Genomic DNA, 16188 nt, shown 5'->3' with positions numbered 1-16188 from the left:
AAGTGTAAGGCTGGCCAGAAAGGAAAACCACCACATGGTTCAGGCAAAAAGGAGTTTATTGGGGGAAAGCAAACTGCCAGCCTACACAAGATGGAGGCAAGAGGAAACAGGGGAAGGAAGAAAGGGGAAAAAGAGAAAATGGCAAAAGAGAGTAAGAAAGAAAAGGAGAGTGGGGACTGTGTTGAACCAGATTATATAGGAAAAGGTGGGAGATATGGCCAGGTGGATTGGATGTGACCTCAGAGAAGGAAGTAACTGCCTCCAAGTGTGCCAGTTACCTAGGTAACTCAGGTACTGGGTGGAGACTTAAACAGATGGGGGGAAGGCATCTGCATGGAGCCCTCCTGGAGGTGGACCTTACAATAAGAATACCCAAAATTCTTTTTTTTTTTTTTTTTTTTAGCCAGTCCTGGGGCTTGAACTCAGGGCCTGGGCAATCTCCATGAGCTGCTTTTTGCTCAAGGCTAGCTAGCTACCACTTGAGCCACATAGTCACTTCTGGCTTTTTCTATTTATAAGGTACTGAGGAATCAAACCTAAGGCTTCATACATGCTAGACAAGCACTCTACCACTAAGCCACATTCCCAGCCCCCCAAAATTCAATTTTGTGTCTGGGAAAGGCACTTAACTGAGACCTGCCCTGGGGTAAAAGAGACAGAAAGGAATTCAATGTCAGCTGTAGCGGAATGTCCTGTTGCCTCTAAGTGACCCCTGTGTTTGTGCAAATCAGCAATTCCCTCTCCAAGCTGGCATTCCCCAAAGTATACATACATTCCTCCTGCCTCTCCTGAACTGAGTAAAAGGAAATATAACATTATATAATTGCATGTTTCCCACAATTTAAAGTTAGGCATACTACAATCCTAATTAGAGGGAGAATTTAGTGCAACATGACAAGTAACAAATTAGAAATCTACAGACTAGAAATTCTCACCTTAGACTTCCAGAGGAAAAGAGAAACAACTTTGCCATACTATTTCATAGCATTATCAACCAAAGCACTACCACTTGTAAAGCTCCTGCCATTGCAGCCCTTTACATTCCCCCATCTCTCAAGATCTTTAAGAAAACACTTCCACCTCAGATTATTCTACTAAGGCCAAAATAAAAGAAGAAAATAGATGAAAACAGACAAAGCTCTCCCAACTGTCAAAAGGTCTACCCAACAAGCTAGGAGGAGCCTGTGGCTCATGCATATAAAATCTGAGGAGCCTGAGATCTGAGGCTCACAGTTCAAAGCCAGCCCAGGCAGTAAGCCCATGAAATTCTCATCTCCAATTAACCACCAAAAAAGCCAGAAGTGCTCAACTGGTAGTATGCTAACCTTGAGCAAAAAAGCACAAGGACAGGACCCAGGCCCTGAGTTCAAGCCCCAGGACTGGCATGCACGCGCACACACACATGCACACAAAGAAAAAAAAATCTACCCAGATGCTTTTTCTTATTCTACTGATTGTAAAATCAAATTACACTCTTCTCTCACTCAAATTATTTGTGTTGAAGACATCAGAAGAGCCAAGAAAATTCTCATGTTTCTATGATTCACCCTAGGACCAAAAGAATGAGATATCATCTAATAATAAGTAACTTGTTTATCTTTTAAGACAAAAAATGCCATTAAGTATATGGGGTTTGTTTTTAATTAGGCATAGAAAACCAACCAAAAGTAAAGCTGCAATGAAACCAATTTATCTCCAGTCCCCTAAAAATCAGAAGTACAGTAAACAGTTGGATTGTCAATCTTAAAACACATGACACAGATCCCTCAGTGAGCCCTGTAAGAATACAGTAATGCAGCTGGGGTGCTGGTGGCTCCTGTCTGTAATCCTAGGTACTCAGGACACTAAGACTTAAGGATCCTGGTGTGAAGCTAGCCCATGCAGAAAAGTCTGTAAGACTTTTATCTCCAATTAACCACACACACACAAAAAAAGCCAGAAGTGGAGCCTCTATGGCTCAAGGGGTAGAAGGTCAGGGACGGCACCCAGGCACAGAGTTCCCAAGACCAGCCAAAAAAATAGGTATACACACACACACACACACACACACACACACACACACACACACAGAGTATTGCTTGGCAAAGCTATGCTTTCACCCTAGGAAGAAAGAGAGACCCTCTCCAAAGGGGCAATCATGCAACTGTCGAGAATAATTCTCTCCTGGCTCAGACTACTCCAGTGGATGACACAGAGATGCTATAGAAATCAGCCATGGTTTTCAATGGAAGCGCCTATGACATGTCCCTGTGTAATGCACAACTGATTGTCTCTCACTCACCACTCTGCACCTACCCAACAAACACTTCCCAGTAGCTGCCATTGCTTTGGAAACAAGCAAAGTAAAACTACTTTCCTTTACAAGTAGAAGTTTAAGAAGGATACACACTTTAAATCCCAGCTACTCAGAAAGCTAAGATATGAGAATCACCATTCAAAGCCAGCCCCAGGCAGAAAAGTCCCTCAGACTCTAATCTCCAATTAAGCACCAGAAAGGCCAGAACTAGAGCTGTGGCTCACATAGTAGATCACTAGCCTTGAGCACAAAAGCTCAGGGACAATGCCAAGGCCCTGAGTTCAAGCCCCAGAATCAGCACAAAATAAATAATCACCACTGCCAGAAACCCTCCAGAAAATGGTAGGTATCTGAAACCCTATCTTCTTCTGAAGGTAAGTACTGGGCTAACTTTTTAAATAAATTGAAAATCAGACATAATTGCCTGCAATGAAAAACTATTTTGGAAATATCAGAGTATCATCACAGGAAACCAGAAAAGGTTACTAACAAGTGGCCCCACTGCCCCAACAGTTCCACAAGTCAAAGAACACTACTGCTTTCCATCTGAATCACAGAAGCCAGCAGCACATCTCCCAGGCAGCAGCACGCAATAAATACTGCTTGACTCACCACAAATCTCAAAAGGATAAGAAATAAGTAATATTATAGGAGAGGTTAAAAAAATTCTCTTTCTTAAGATTCAGTTACTATGATTTGAGCAAAAGAAAATGGAAGAAGCATGTACACCAGAGTCCAGTTTGGTCAGTGATCCAAAAGAATCAAATCTGAGCTGTCACCTGAAAACCTTCAGGATTTTCATATATCATTTGGACACTGGCTAGGCCAACATAAACGATCAAAGAAAGCTGGCAAGAAGCACATCATGATGTTATCATTCATCAGTACAAACTTTGCACTAAAGTGGAGTGTGAGAATCTTTACCCTTATAGAAATTCAGTTCTCTTCATACTACTGTCTCACAATTGCATTACATTACAGCACACATCTCATCTGTGCCAAGGAAGACTCCCCAGTTCATACAACTGCTAGTCTCAATTCTCAATCTATAACCTTCACTGAAACTGTAGATTTTTTTCAGCTGTTAAAAAAAGATCAAGATGAGATTATAACTAAAATTGCACACATAATCCCAAGCCAAGTCTAAATAAATACAAAAACCAGAGGATACAAAAAAAAAACCACAGTTGAAGAGTAAAGCAGATTTCAATATGTAATTTTAGTGACTTACTTTGAAATTACTAGCAAGAATTCAAGCCAATCCTGCCATAGAATTTTGAAATGAAATCACTACCTAACACTTGAAATCTAAAAAGTAAGAATGCTCTGATTTCAAACTCAAGGAGCAGGACCAGGAACTGCAGAGAAGCTAACAACAGCTACACCTACTGACTGTCTCCAGCCACTTGCTAAACTTGTTCTTGAAGTCAAATGAAGAAATCTGATGACAGTCAATTTCATGAGTCCTTTAATGAGAAGAGAGTATGTCCTCAGCGACACAAAAGCATTCATCTCCCCCCCAAAAAAGTCTTAATTTTCTCCTAACCATTTTTTATGTGCAAACTATCAGCCAAGTCATTTTAGATGCCCTGTTAATAACTAATGCCTTAGAATAAAGTATTCTACAAAATTGCCTTAGTAGCGATATCCTAGTTAATAACTAGGATGCCGTCTCAGTTGGACACCTAAGTGACCATAACCTGCTTTTACTTAAACCTTTTAACTGAGATTTACTTCTATTACCAGTACTTTGTATTATCTCATCAAGCTTTTGTTTCATCCTAGTAAAGGAAGCTTAATTGCAGCTTTCAAAAAATGCAAAAGGGGAATGAAGGTGAAAGTCATTAAACCAAAATTACATAGAATCTTGTGCAGACTATATAGAAACTGTATAGAAGCCATTTGGGAGGATTTAATCTTGTACTTTTCAAAAAAGAAAAAAATCAGATAGGAAATCTTCGCCTTGGAAGATACTCTTTCTATAGGAGAAAACAGGAGAAAGTTGACACTTAACTCCCACAGAGTACCAGTATAAAAACAATGGCTTTAAGATTGAGTCAGAGTTTCAACATGAAAGGCTTGCTTTATAGAGGAAACAGCCACCCCGGTTCATCCAGATAGACCTGGAAGTGGATGAAAGTAGACACCTCTCACTCTGAAATTTGCAGTGCATCACTGGCTCCAATTTAGAAATACAATCGTGTGGTAGGTAGTTTGAATTTCGGTGAGTGCTGCCTCTAAACTACCCGGCATGAAAAATGAAATGTATATACGGCAAATGCAACCCAGGAACCATCCATGCCCAAAAGCTTCCTTTCAAAGATGAACGACTACAATTCCGTCATTTCAGTTAGACATCATCTTCCTTGCGAGTGAGCTGTTGCCCTTGTCTGCCTTCCACACCGCGAGCCCCGGTGAAATTTCAACCTGCCCAGTGCAGTAACTTCTCCACGAAGACATGCTGTGGAGCGATTTTAGATCCTTGGGGACTGCCTCTGAGGTCAGGAGAGAAGTTGGGAAACCAGGGCGAAGGAAGAAAGTTCTTTATGCAGCAGCACCCTGACGGCCCCTCGCTGCATTTACTTCCTCCAAGGAAAGCACGTTAAAGCATCCACGGATTTTACTCCCCCGGGGAGCCCCGAGAGGGACACGAACCACCACGGGCCCCACGGTTAACCCACTCGGCCTGGCCCCCTCCAACACAACCTGCAACCAGCTCACCCGGGAGACCGAATGAGCAAGGGTCGCTCCGCGGGGCGCTGCGCTGGAGGACGCCCGCCGGGGTGAGGGGGAGGACGCGGGGCTCCCGGCCTCTCGAAGGCGCCAGCCCGCCGCGTAGTTGTGCAGATTCGGGTCCCGGGGTGAGTGCGCGCGCGCCCCGGCCGCGGTGAAGCCGAGACTCGCCCCCGCCGGGCTGCGCGGCCAACACGCCATCAACATCGGAAACCAAACTTTCAACGGCCTCCAGGTGCCCGACTCCGAGCCCCGGACTCGAACCGCAGCCAGAGACAGAGTCAGGGCCGGTGGGCTGCCGGCAGTCCCGCACCCCCACTCCCAGCCCCGACCTTGAGAAGGCGCGGGGAGCCACTTACCGCTGGGCCCGGCTTCCCGGGGGCCGCCGCGTCCGGAGCGCGTCCCGGGGCGCTGTCCCTGGGGAGGAAGAGAAACCGTGCAGACGGTCGGGGCCGGGGCCGGGGCCGGGGCCGGGGCCCGGGACCCGAGCCGAGACTCAAACGGCCGGGGTGAGGCGCGGACGGTCCGGGCGCGCTCGCCGCCCCGACTGAGGAGGACCCGGGGCACCGAGTGCCTGGCCAAGCGGAGTCTGGGGGAGGCGGAGGCGGAACCAGCCCGGCTCCGCGGGGGACCCGGGACGCCGCGGCGAACAGCCTGCTGTGGCCAAGCCGTCTGCAGGGGCCGGGGCTCCAGGACGCGTCGGGGGCGGAGGTGCCCCGTCCCCCTGAGCATCAACTATTGTCTGGGCGCCCGGGCTCGCGCCGCCCCCCGAGGCTCGGTGCCCCTCATCCTGCCTCCCGGCTCCCCACAGAGAACGCGCCGAGCGGCGGCGGGCGCAGAGAGCGCGGGCGGAGCGCAGGGGCGTCCGGGTGCCGGGGTCGGAGGCGGGCGCGGGGCCGATGGCGGGCGCGGGGCCGGAGGTGCGTGCTGAGCGGGGGAGGGGACAGGTAGCCACCGGCCGGGGCGCTGAGGCCCGGAGGACTCGGGGGGTTGGGGGGGGGTGGAGAGAAAGTGGAGAGGGAGCCGGAGGGGCGGGAAGGGCTGAGGTGATGGGGGGCGGCCTCGGGAACCCAGACCTGGCCCTCCCTGGGGCCCCTCTTCCCGGGGACTCGGCGTCGCACTGACTTTTCGCTCACTCGCTCACGCTTGCACTGAACTCGTTCACAAAGTTGCCGGCGGTGGCGGCGCGGCTCGCGCCCTTCCCCTCCCCTCGCAGCATCCCCGCCCCATTCCTTCCCCTCCTGCGCTCCCTCCTCCCCCGCCCCCTCCCCGCCAAGTCTCGGGTGAGATCACCGCCCGCTGGCTCAGAGCTGCGCACAAATCTCGCGAGAGAATAGGCAGGTGGGGGGGAGGGGGTGTGGAGGGAGCGGGGGGAGGGGACCGCGGAACTCCTGGTTGCCATGACGACGGCAAAGCCCTGGATTCCAGCGTGTAGCGGAGAACTGGTGCAGTTTTTACCTGCCCCACCACCCCCTCCCTGGCCCAGCTCCCTACCAGGAGGGAAGGGAAGCTGGAACCCGAGGGAGGAGGACCAACTGCAGGCCAGCTTCATGGTCCCTGACCAAATTTAGCAAAGAAGGCTCTGGGACCCTAGAAGCCAGCTTATCTCTACTTCCAAATTCTTTTTAGGTATTCAATTTATCAACCCTCCCGTCCGATCTCATCCCATTCCTACAAGCCACGCCTTCCACCCTCTCTCTAATAGTAGATATTACTGTCTGCTTTTTCAAATTCAACGGCCCATATGTATCCTCAGTACTTTCCTTTGTCCTTAGAGTACTTAGGTTTCATATGTAATTTTCTGCACTGCAGTGGCGTTTTTGAATCCTTTAAACAACACTCCGATTTTTTTTTTTTCATTCCCGGATTTTCTTCAGGGGTTACAATCCCTCCTTTCTCCATCTTGGTTTTTGTAATCATGGATGGTGGAGGGAGGGTCCGGTGAGAAAGCACTTAAAAAGATCATTAAGCATCCTCAAGATGCAGTGTGTGTGTGTGTGTGTGTGAGAGAGAGTGTGAATGCACCTGTGAGCAAGCACCAGTACTGAACTCAGGGCCTCCCACGCTCTCTTGTCTTTTTCACTCAGGGGTGGGTGCTCTACTGCCTGAGCCATATTTTCACTCCCCCTCAGATACCTCTGTAACCGCTACAGGATGCTATTGAGGTGGAAAATGAAATCTTCTCATCCTGTTACTTTGTTTAGTTGTAGAAACTCCCTGTGTGAGGGGAGGGTATATATTTATTGCCTAAGTAAAATGGGTACTGTTCTTAGACGTTAAACTTGATATTTTAAAAAATGGATAAGTAAAAATTGATTCAATGGCATGTGAAGTATGTGTCGATTTTTAAAATAGGACCCATCCATATACATTAATATGGGACACCATCATTTAACTCAACCCCATAGAGCTAAGAACCTAACAATTTTTTAAGCAGTAGGTAAAGTCAAGAAATGAGGGGTTGAATCCTCCTTCAGAAGCATTTTACCTCTCACTCTATATCTAAAATTAGGGGGTAACCCACATGTTAGGTTATTACAGCTTTAAAAATCTATAGCACTTAGACTTATAAAAGTTCCGATCAATTACAGATATTTTCCGGTTACATCAAACAATAGCAAAAATGAGTGCTTCCTACATGTTGGCAATTTTTTTATGTTCCCTCTTGTCTCAGCTACAAAACCAACAAAAATGTCTATCCTTTTACAACCATTTCAAAGGTATTCTGTTGATGGTGATTTGTTTTTACACTAACTCAAAACAGACTCCTTGTTATTTAATAAATGTGCCAATTCAAACCAAAGATCTAGACTAACTACACTCCCACTACCTCTTAGATAACGATAAGAAGAAAAGAAAGTGATAAGAAAGGAAGGCTTAGATTCACAGATGCATGTGTTTAAAATGACATTATTACAAAGAAACACAATGGAACATTACCATCAATCTTGTGGATCTGTTTTATGGTTCAACCCTTCATAAGGTAGCTCAATATTATATATCAGTTGTTGCTCATTTTACTGTAAATATAGTTTTGCCCTTAAATGATCACTGCCGATCTGCCAGCACTGTGCAATTTCAAGGCCTTCTATGACTCCCAGATAGCCATTTGAAACAATTGACCTAAGTGCTAGCCAAATCTGTTAATTTTCCTCAGTGCTTCTCAGTGCTTCTTGTGGAGTTTGGGAGATAGTTGTTGAATTTCAAAGTCCAACAATATAGAATTACAAAAATACTTTCCCTAATCTTTAGACATAGTCAAATAGTAGAAATTTTGCCAGGTCCCAAACTTTGAACTACTTACCTGCTCAGTGGTTTTTCTGAAGGAATATAAAAACTGAACTCCAGCAAAGCTGAGCATCCAACCACACATACTCTGGGTCAAGCACTCCTGCTGTATCCTTTTTGGCCTCCCTGGTGTTTCAAAGTAGCAGAGAAGGGGCACCAGAGGGAAAAGGGGAAGTAGAGGGCCAACCACAGAGCAGATCTCAGCCTACTGCCTATCCACTCCCTCTCTTGGCTCCTCTACTACTCTAGGACTCAACCCTTTCTACCAGACACAGGATCAGCAACTTCCTACTGATAAGAAGAACAGCTCATCCTGTATTACATTACCACCTCCCTATTTGCTAGTTTGTTAAAGCTTCATTTCCCTCTGGCTGTTCACTTCTGCTCAACAAACCACCTCAACACATGGAACAGAAGAAACTTTTGAAGCAGAGGTAGGCCAAGCAAGGAAATTTTATATATACATACATATGTCCATATATATGTATCTTTAATATCACAGATTTGTATTTGAGTATTTTGCAGATTTATTCTGGCTTATCTTTTTATCATTCAGTTCAGAACGGAAGTTCTTACTAATATCCTAAAAGATGACTCTACACCATTAAAAAGGTCCAAAAATGCCTCCCAACCCATCCAAGACTGTTGGTTAAATTTTATTAGCTTAGCCTTATGTAACTCTACCTGAATTAAAAAATCTTTTTTTGCTCATTTCCTCATCTAGGTAATTGTATTTATTACAAGTCTAAGACACCAATGGCTTCATAATAAAGTAACTTTCCATGTTAAGCAATTACAAGGAAGGAAGCTACTACACTTTCCTGTCACTCTCCTACTACATATACGTCTATTTTGTTTCTTCTTCTTCTTCATCAAATCTCTGCTTGTTACTCACCACCAATGGTCTTGCAATGCTGCTTTCCTTGGTAAGACGAGCCATCAAAAGAGGACTGAGCACACCCACCTACTGCACCTAGAAAACAACCTGCATCTGTCTGCACACACTCTCTTCATCCTCTTGTCATTCCTGGTGAACTATCTATCAGTGCTGACCTTTTGTTCTGTATACTAGTCTCATCTCCACTAACCCAAGGACATAGACTCAGCACATTTTCCATTTCTGTAGAATTAATTCTAAAGCTGCAGGAATGCTGTAATGTCGGCCATGATCAATAATAATAAAACATGTTCTATATTCTCTATATGTTCCAGCTTCTCTTTACCTTTGCTGTCTTTAGTTTCTCTCCTTCTACTCTACTCTGAACTCCCTTTTAGTCCCTCTAGGCCACTGACACAGGAATCTCCAGAAACATCAATGATGCTTCATGGCTAACTCCAGTGCTCAGCTGCGTGGATCCCTTAGCAGCTGGAGGGGGCTGAGCAAGCTCACTCTTGAAACACTTTTCTGCCATGGCTTCTAGGTAAAGAGTTCTAGAACTCTCCAGCATGCAAACACAGGAGGCAACTCCTCAGACATCTTCTCTTTGTGTTTTCTTCCTCTCTGGTGGACTCAGCAGCCTAATGACTGGCCAGCATCTAGATACACATTGCTCCCAGGTTTTCCCCAGGCATCCCTGCAAACTACACCCATTCCCTATCATTGTCTCCAGATGGTTACACACCCGGAATTTCAAACATCATGAGCTCCAATTATCCCCCCCAAACAAGTGCCTTTTGACAGTCTTCCTGGTCCGCCAAGAGTGCTCTCCCAGAGGTTCAAAGGTTTTGGTCTTGTTTGTTGTTGTTTTTCTTCTCAGAGCAAACACCTAATTCATCCTTAACTCTCTTACTTTTCTCAAACCCCATAGCCAAACCTTCAGCAAGTACTCTTGGCCCTTTCTTCAAAGTATGTGCAGAATCCAATCATTTCCCACCTGTTACAACTCTACATCCTGGTTCAGGTGTTTCCCCCCTGTCAATAATCTCCTTGTTGGTCTCCATGGCTGGTTTACCTATTTTTGCCTTCTGCCCCTAGTTATTCCACATAGAGGATCCAGAATGTGAGCATAAATCAGACCATGCAACTTCACTGCTCAAAAGCCTTCCAGGCCTTCTCATGTCACTCAGAGGAAAAAGCCCAAATGTATATACTTCTGGCCCAGAGAACTGCATAAAGTTGTCCTTTGGTATCCAAGAGGAATCGGTTCCACAACCTGCTCACAATCCTCACCCTCTGCTATGGATACTCAACTCCCTAGTGCTTAAGTCCCTTATATAGTATGGCACAGAATTTGCATAGAACCTCGGCATACCCTCAGGTATACTTAACTCATCTTCACATTACAATACTTATAATATTGAGTATGTTGCTAAATACTACATAAATAAATGTTAAATAGTACTGTTTAGTAAGATTTTGTAGATGTTTCAGAGAGATTTATGATTATTTACTTTGCGATGCTGAGGTTCAAACCCAAGGCCTTCTGTATATTGTGCTATGCTCTGCCACTGAGCTGTGTCCCTAGATCTAATAAAGACAGTCTTTTACAAAAAAAAAAAAAATTCTGATTTTCCAGGTTAGGGACTCATGCCAATAATCCCAGCTACTTGTGATGTAGAGATTGGGAGGATCAAGGTTTGAGGCCAGACTGGGTGAAAAGTTCGGGAGATCCTCATCATAATGAAAAAGCGTGTCTGTCATCCCAACTATGTGGGAAGCTTAAGTAGGAGGATCATAGAGCAAGCCTGAAGGAACAAAGCACAAGACGGTGCCCCCAAATAACTAAAACAAAAAGGATTGGGGGCATGGTTCAAAGGGTAGAGCACCTGTCTAACAAGTGTGAGGCCCTGAGTTCAAAAGTATTTATATATATATAATATTATATATGCAAAATATTAAATTTAATTTTTTGCCAATCCTAGAGCTTGAACTCTGGGTTTAGGCACTGTCCCCAAGCTTTTCTGCTCAAGGCACAAAAGCACTAGCTCTACCACTTGAGCCACAGCTCAACTTCTGGCTTTTTGTGGTTAACCGGAGGTAAGTCTCAAGGACTGCCTTCAAATTGTGATCCTCAGATCTCAGCCCCCTGAATAGCTAGTATTATTACAAGTGTGAGCCACCAGCACCCAGCCAAAGGCATATTTGTATATGTACATATCTGAATTTTTTTGATCCACAGTTGGACAAACCTGTTGGATGTAGAACCTGCAGCTATGGAAGGTCAGCTGCCCTGTTCTCTGACTCTTGTGTCCTTTTTCCTTCTTTCTACCCAACCACAGTGGTATCCCTGCTGCTCCCCAAAGATCCTCTCCTGCCTCTTGGCTTTTTGCATTTTCTGCTCCCTCTGCCAGGAAAGCTCTTCCCCAGTAGCTGTATGACTCATTCTCCAAGCTCCTTTAGCTGCTCTGTACAGAGTAATTGTGTTTGTTCTTTGCCTTCTTACTCTCCAGTGCTCTCTTCTCCAGCTCTGTGTTGCAGGGGACCTGAGTCTTGTGGACCATGGTCCTTAGGCTCCCTTGTCAGGGGCTTGCAGCTGGGTTCAGCCACCTGAAGGCACAATAAGAAGTTGAACAGATGGAAGAGGCAAACCAAAGCTTTTCTTCTCCTCTCACCTCTCTGTCTCAGGACTATCTTAGCAGGTGCAGCTCCTCCATAGCTTCAGGTTCTACTGGAGGAGAAGCATTTCTGGCACTGGTAACACCTTCAGGCTGAGGGTGGTAATATCTTCCGTGTGTCAATACCTTCTCTGAGGTGGGCTGCTGGTGGTCCTCAATGGTAGAATGTTGTTAGCCCAGCATATGGAACAGGGCTCATCCCCAGCACCAGAAAACAAACTCCTATGGGTTGTCAGTGATTGTGATTGACTTCCTAGCCCTTTCACCAGCCATGTGACAATTTCTTTGTTTTGAATTACCAAGACAAGCTTCCTTCCTCCTACATGACTTTGTTATACTCAACCTTATGAAACAGCAGTTGGCTGGATCTTATACTCACCAGGGTTCCACCTAGCTTTATTTTTCTCTAGAGCCCCATCACTTTCAGACACACTGTTTCATTGTTGATTGGTGTTCCACCTATCTCCCATCTAGAATATAAGATGCCCAAGGACAGGAAATACATGTCTGCTCTGTTCACTACTGTATTACCAACACCTAGAATTAGCATGACGTCTGGCACATTGTTGGTACACAGTAGTTACTTATTGAATAAACAGTCCTGTTGGTTTGGTTGGTTGGTGAGGTGGGAGAGTGGGTTTTGGGGTTTTTGTTGTTTCTTTTTTGCTGTAGTTGTTTTGAGACAAGGTCTTGTGTTGCCCAAGCTTGTTTCAAATTCCCAAGTAGCTGGAACTACAGCTCTTCTGTTTTAACAACAAAGTATAAAGGACACTACAGCATGGTAAATATGTTATCTGACATGGCAAAAGAGACTATAAAGGTGTCCCTTGGTTAAGAATCTTGATGAGGGGCTGGGGATATAGCCTAGTGGCAAGAGTGCCTGCCTCGGATACACGAGGCCCTAGGTTCGATTCCCCAGCACCACATATACAGAAAACGGCCAGAAGTGGCGCTGTGGCTCAAGTGGCAGAGTGCTAGCCTTGAGCGGGAAGAAGCCAGGGACAGTGCTCAGGCCCTGAGTCCAAGGCCCAGGACTGGCCAAAAAAAAAAAAAAAAAAAAAAAAAAAAAATCTTGATGATTATTCTAGATCATCTGAGTGGATCAAATATAATCACAGTATTTTCATAAGGGGAGGTTGGAGGGTCAGAATTAAGAACAAAGTCAGAGATCTGACTATATTAAAGAGCTAGCTCTGGAGCTGAGAATATGGCTTAGTGATAGAGTGCTTGCCTAGCATGCATGAAGCCCTGGGCTCAATTCCTCAGTGACACATAAACAGAAAAGGTTGGAAGTGGCACTGTGGCTCAAATGGTAGAGCGCTAGCCTTGAGCAAAAGAAGCTCAGGGACAGTGCCTAGATTCTGAGTTCAAGCCCCAGGACTGGCAAAAAAAAAAAAAAAAAAAAAAAAAGAGAGAGAGAGCTAGCTCTGATAATGGAGGAAGAGACCATGAGCCAAGGAACGTAGGCACGACCTCCAAGATGTGTAAAGAAGGCAGGGGAGAGGATTATCTCCTAGAGATTTCAGAAATGCAGCTCTGCCAATGACTTGATTGGAGCCAAAAGAAGCCTATTTCAGAGTTCTGTCATCCAGAAATGTTAACTAATAAGTCTGTATTTGTAGTCAGCACTTTTTCCCATTCTACTTGCTTCCTGCCTCGTCATGCTCACAAGTCCCAGTTTAGGAATTAAATTCAAGTTGCGAATAAAAGCACATAAGAAAGAAATAATAATGCAACATAGAAAAGCATGACAGAGTAGATGTATTCCTGTAACGCATCAAATAAGTGTCAGAGTAAATACTAAATAACTAAAATTTTTCCCTTTTTTCATCCCAGGCAAAAACTCTACCAATGAGCTACCTCCCAGCTCTTGGCTTGGTTTTGTTTTTGTTTTATGGGGTAGAGGCTCAGGATGCAGCTCAGGCTAGCTTTGAGGTTGTTGTGTAGCTGGGGTTGGCCTGGAACTCACAGTCCTCCTGTTGGAATTACATGTACGCACTACCATACCACGCCAGGACATAGACATTGTTCACTCTTCAATCCCCACAGTCTCACACACTTCCTGACACAAGAGAAGTCCTGAAGAACTGCTTGTGGAGTGAATGAAGTTTAACTGCAAAGCAGAATCACAGCTCTCATCTCTATGGAGCGGCAAAATCCCTTATTTGTCTTCACCTTCGCAAAGAGAGAAGAAAGCACCTCGCTTCTTCAACTTTCTGAATGATGAAAAAGATGAGAAGGCAATCCAGGTCGTAGACATCATTGTCAGCTACAGAGAACAAGGACAAGATACAAGGGCCTTGTGCAATATGTTAAGGACCATGGGATTTATTCTGTAATCAGTAGGGAATCATTGAAGGATTTACAGAATGCTAAAAAGCATGAGATTTAGAAATGAATGGGATAGAGAAGAGCTCAGGACTAGTCATACATATTTATAGTCACAAATAATTGCTAATAGATTATGTTTAGATGACATTTTAATTAAAAGCACCCTCAGAAATTTTTCTTGCCTTCTCATAGGCATCTTCTTTTAAAACATCTTTCTTTTAAAACATCTTCTAACAAGCTGCTCTATAAATTCACTACTAAGTTTTCAGGTTCTTTTCTTATAATCATGAAATCATTAAAAATCCCAGAAGGACTCAAGCTACTGGCCCGCCAGTCCTTCCACCTGGTTCTACATAGGCATTAGCACATGCTATTCCAGTTAAAATGTTTAAAAGAAATCCCTGAGTCATTTCACAACTTTTTTAAAAAATTCATTGCTCCCATAATATCTCCTCTCAGAGAACTCTTTGTTCTGTTGTAGAACTTGAATATTCTCTTGGAGTTTGGGAATCCTCTTTCAGCTGACCCTTACCCCTTATTCCTCTAATCAAAATTTTATGGTAGAGAAGGTGTGAGGAGAAAAAAAATGACAGAAATAAAGGCCTTTCTCTACTCCTTTCCCTTTTTTTAATGTCTAAAAATGAAAAGAGACTTGTTTGGGATTTGTAAGTGGTGGGCTGAGGCCTCTTGAGCCCATCTGGCTTATTCTACTGCTATACAATGAAGGCAAAACTCATTCCTAGGAGCTGATGGGACAGTAGAGTTATAGTTGCCTGGGGGCACCCAGGGAGAACATGGTGAAAATCTACAGGAGAAATCACACTTTGCATGTTCCTGTATGGGGAAACATGTGTAATGAGAGATCTGTTAGTGGCATACCAAGCAGCTCAACTGAAATACCAAAGCCATCATCACCTGTATTTAAGGGAAAAGAAGCAAGAATGAATATGCTAATAGTTTGAATACACTTAAGACCTTGCAATAAAACAGCTCAACATCTTTGATCTAATATGGAGCTTTTAAAAGTCATTTTTAATTTTACTTGTTCATTTGGAGGATAGTGATGAATACAACTACCCTGACATAAGAAATAGCCAAAGTACTACATATGATTTTTCTTTCCTTTTCTTTCCTTTCTCTTCTCTTCTCTTTCCTCTTTCATTTATTCTCCATGCAGGGGGTCAAGTCCGGGCCTTACATAGGGTAAAGACAAGATCTGAGCAATTCTTCAATTTATCTTTTTTTTTCCCCACACAAAGACAATATCACTCCATGGAGCACAAGAAAATCTCAAGACCTCAAGGCCAACTTGAATTCTGTCCTCTAACTGAGATTCTATAATTAATTAATTCTATCTTATTTAATTAATTTCAGTTAAACAACTTTTTAAAAAAAAAAAAAAAAGGAGCAAAGAGCCTGTTCCTTCAGACTAAATGTATACTGCCATGTTAACCTCCTTAGAAGTCTGTTCACTTCTGGTCCAGAAACTTAAGTCTGGACTTTTTGCCCAGAGTTTTGAACCTCTCTTCCTTATCATCCATTTCCACCTTCTCAGTTAGGATTTCCCCTCACCTCTCTTGTCCCCCCCCTCCCCCCACCATCACCTCCATTCCACAACCCACCTGAGACATCAGATAACCATAACTTAACATCACAGAATGCAAAGGGATGAAGCCCTGTGAGCAGGTCCTACAGACTCCTCCTGTTGCTCTTTTATGGTGGCTGGCATTGCTAAAGTGGATGCCAATCATTGCTTTTGGCATGGCCAACCCATACCAGTTGCTCTTGTTAGAGGTGGGAGTGGAAGGATTGCCACACCCTGCTGCTCCCTTTTAGAATCTTTTAGAATAGCCAGCTTCTAGGTCTCTCTGGGCTGCTGGTCACTTGTGCTTTGCTTGTTGCATACTGCCTCTAGAGGGCAGCACAAATCACTGTCGCTACTAAGTCCTGACTGGCCTATAGGATTCATTCCCATCCCTGCACCC

The sequence above is a fragment of the Perognathus longimembris genome, chromosome 14, assembly GCF_023159225.1.
Source record: "Perognathus longimembris pacificus isolate PPM17 chromosome 14, ASM2315922v1, whole genome shotgun sequence".
Classification (NCBI taxonomy): domain Eukaryota; kingdom Metazoa; phylum Chordata; class Mammalia; order Rodentia; family Heteromyidae; genus Perognathus; species Perognathus longimembris.
The sequence above is the reverse complement of the archived record's forward strand: the minus strand, read 5'-3'. Positions refer to the sequence as shown.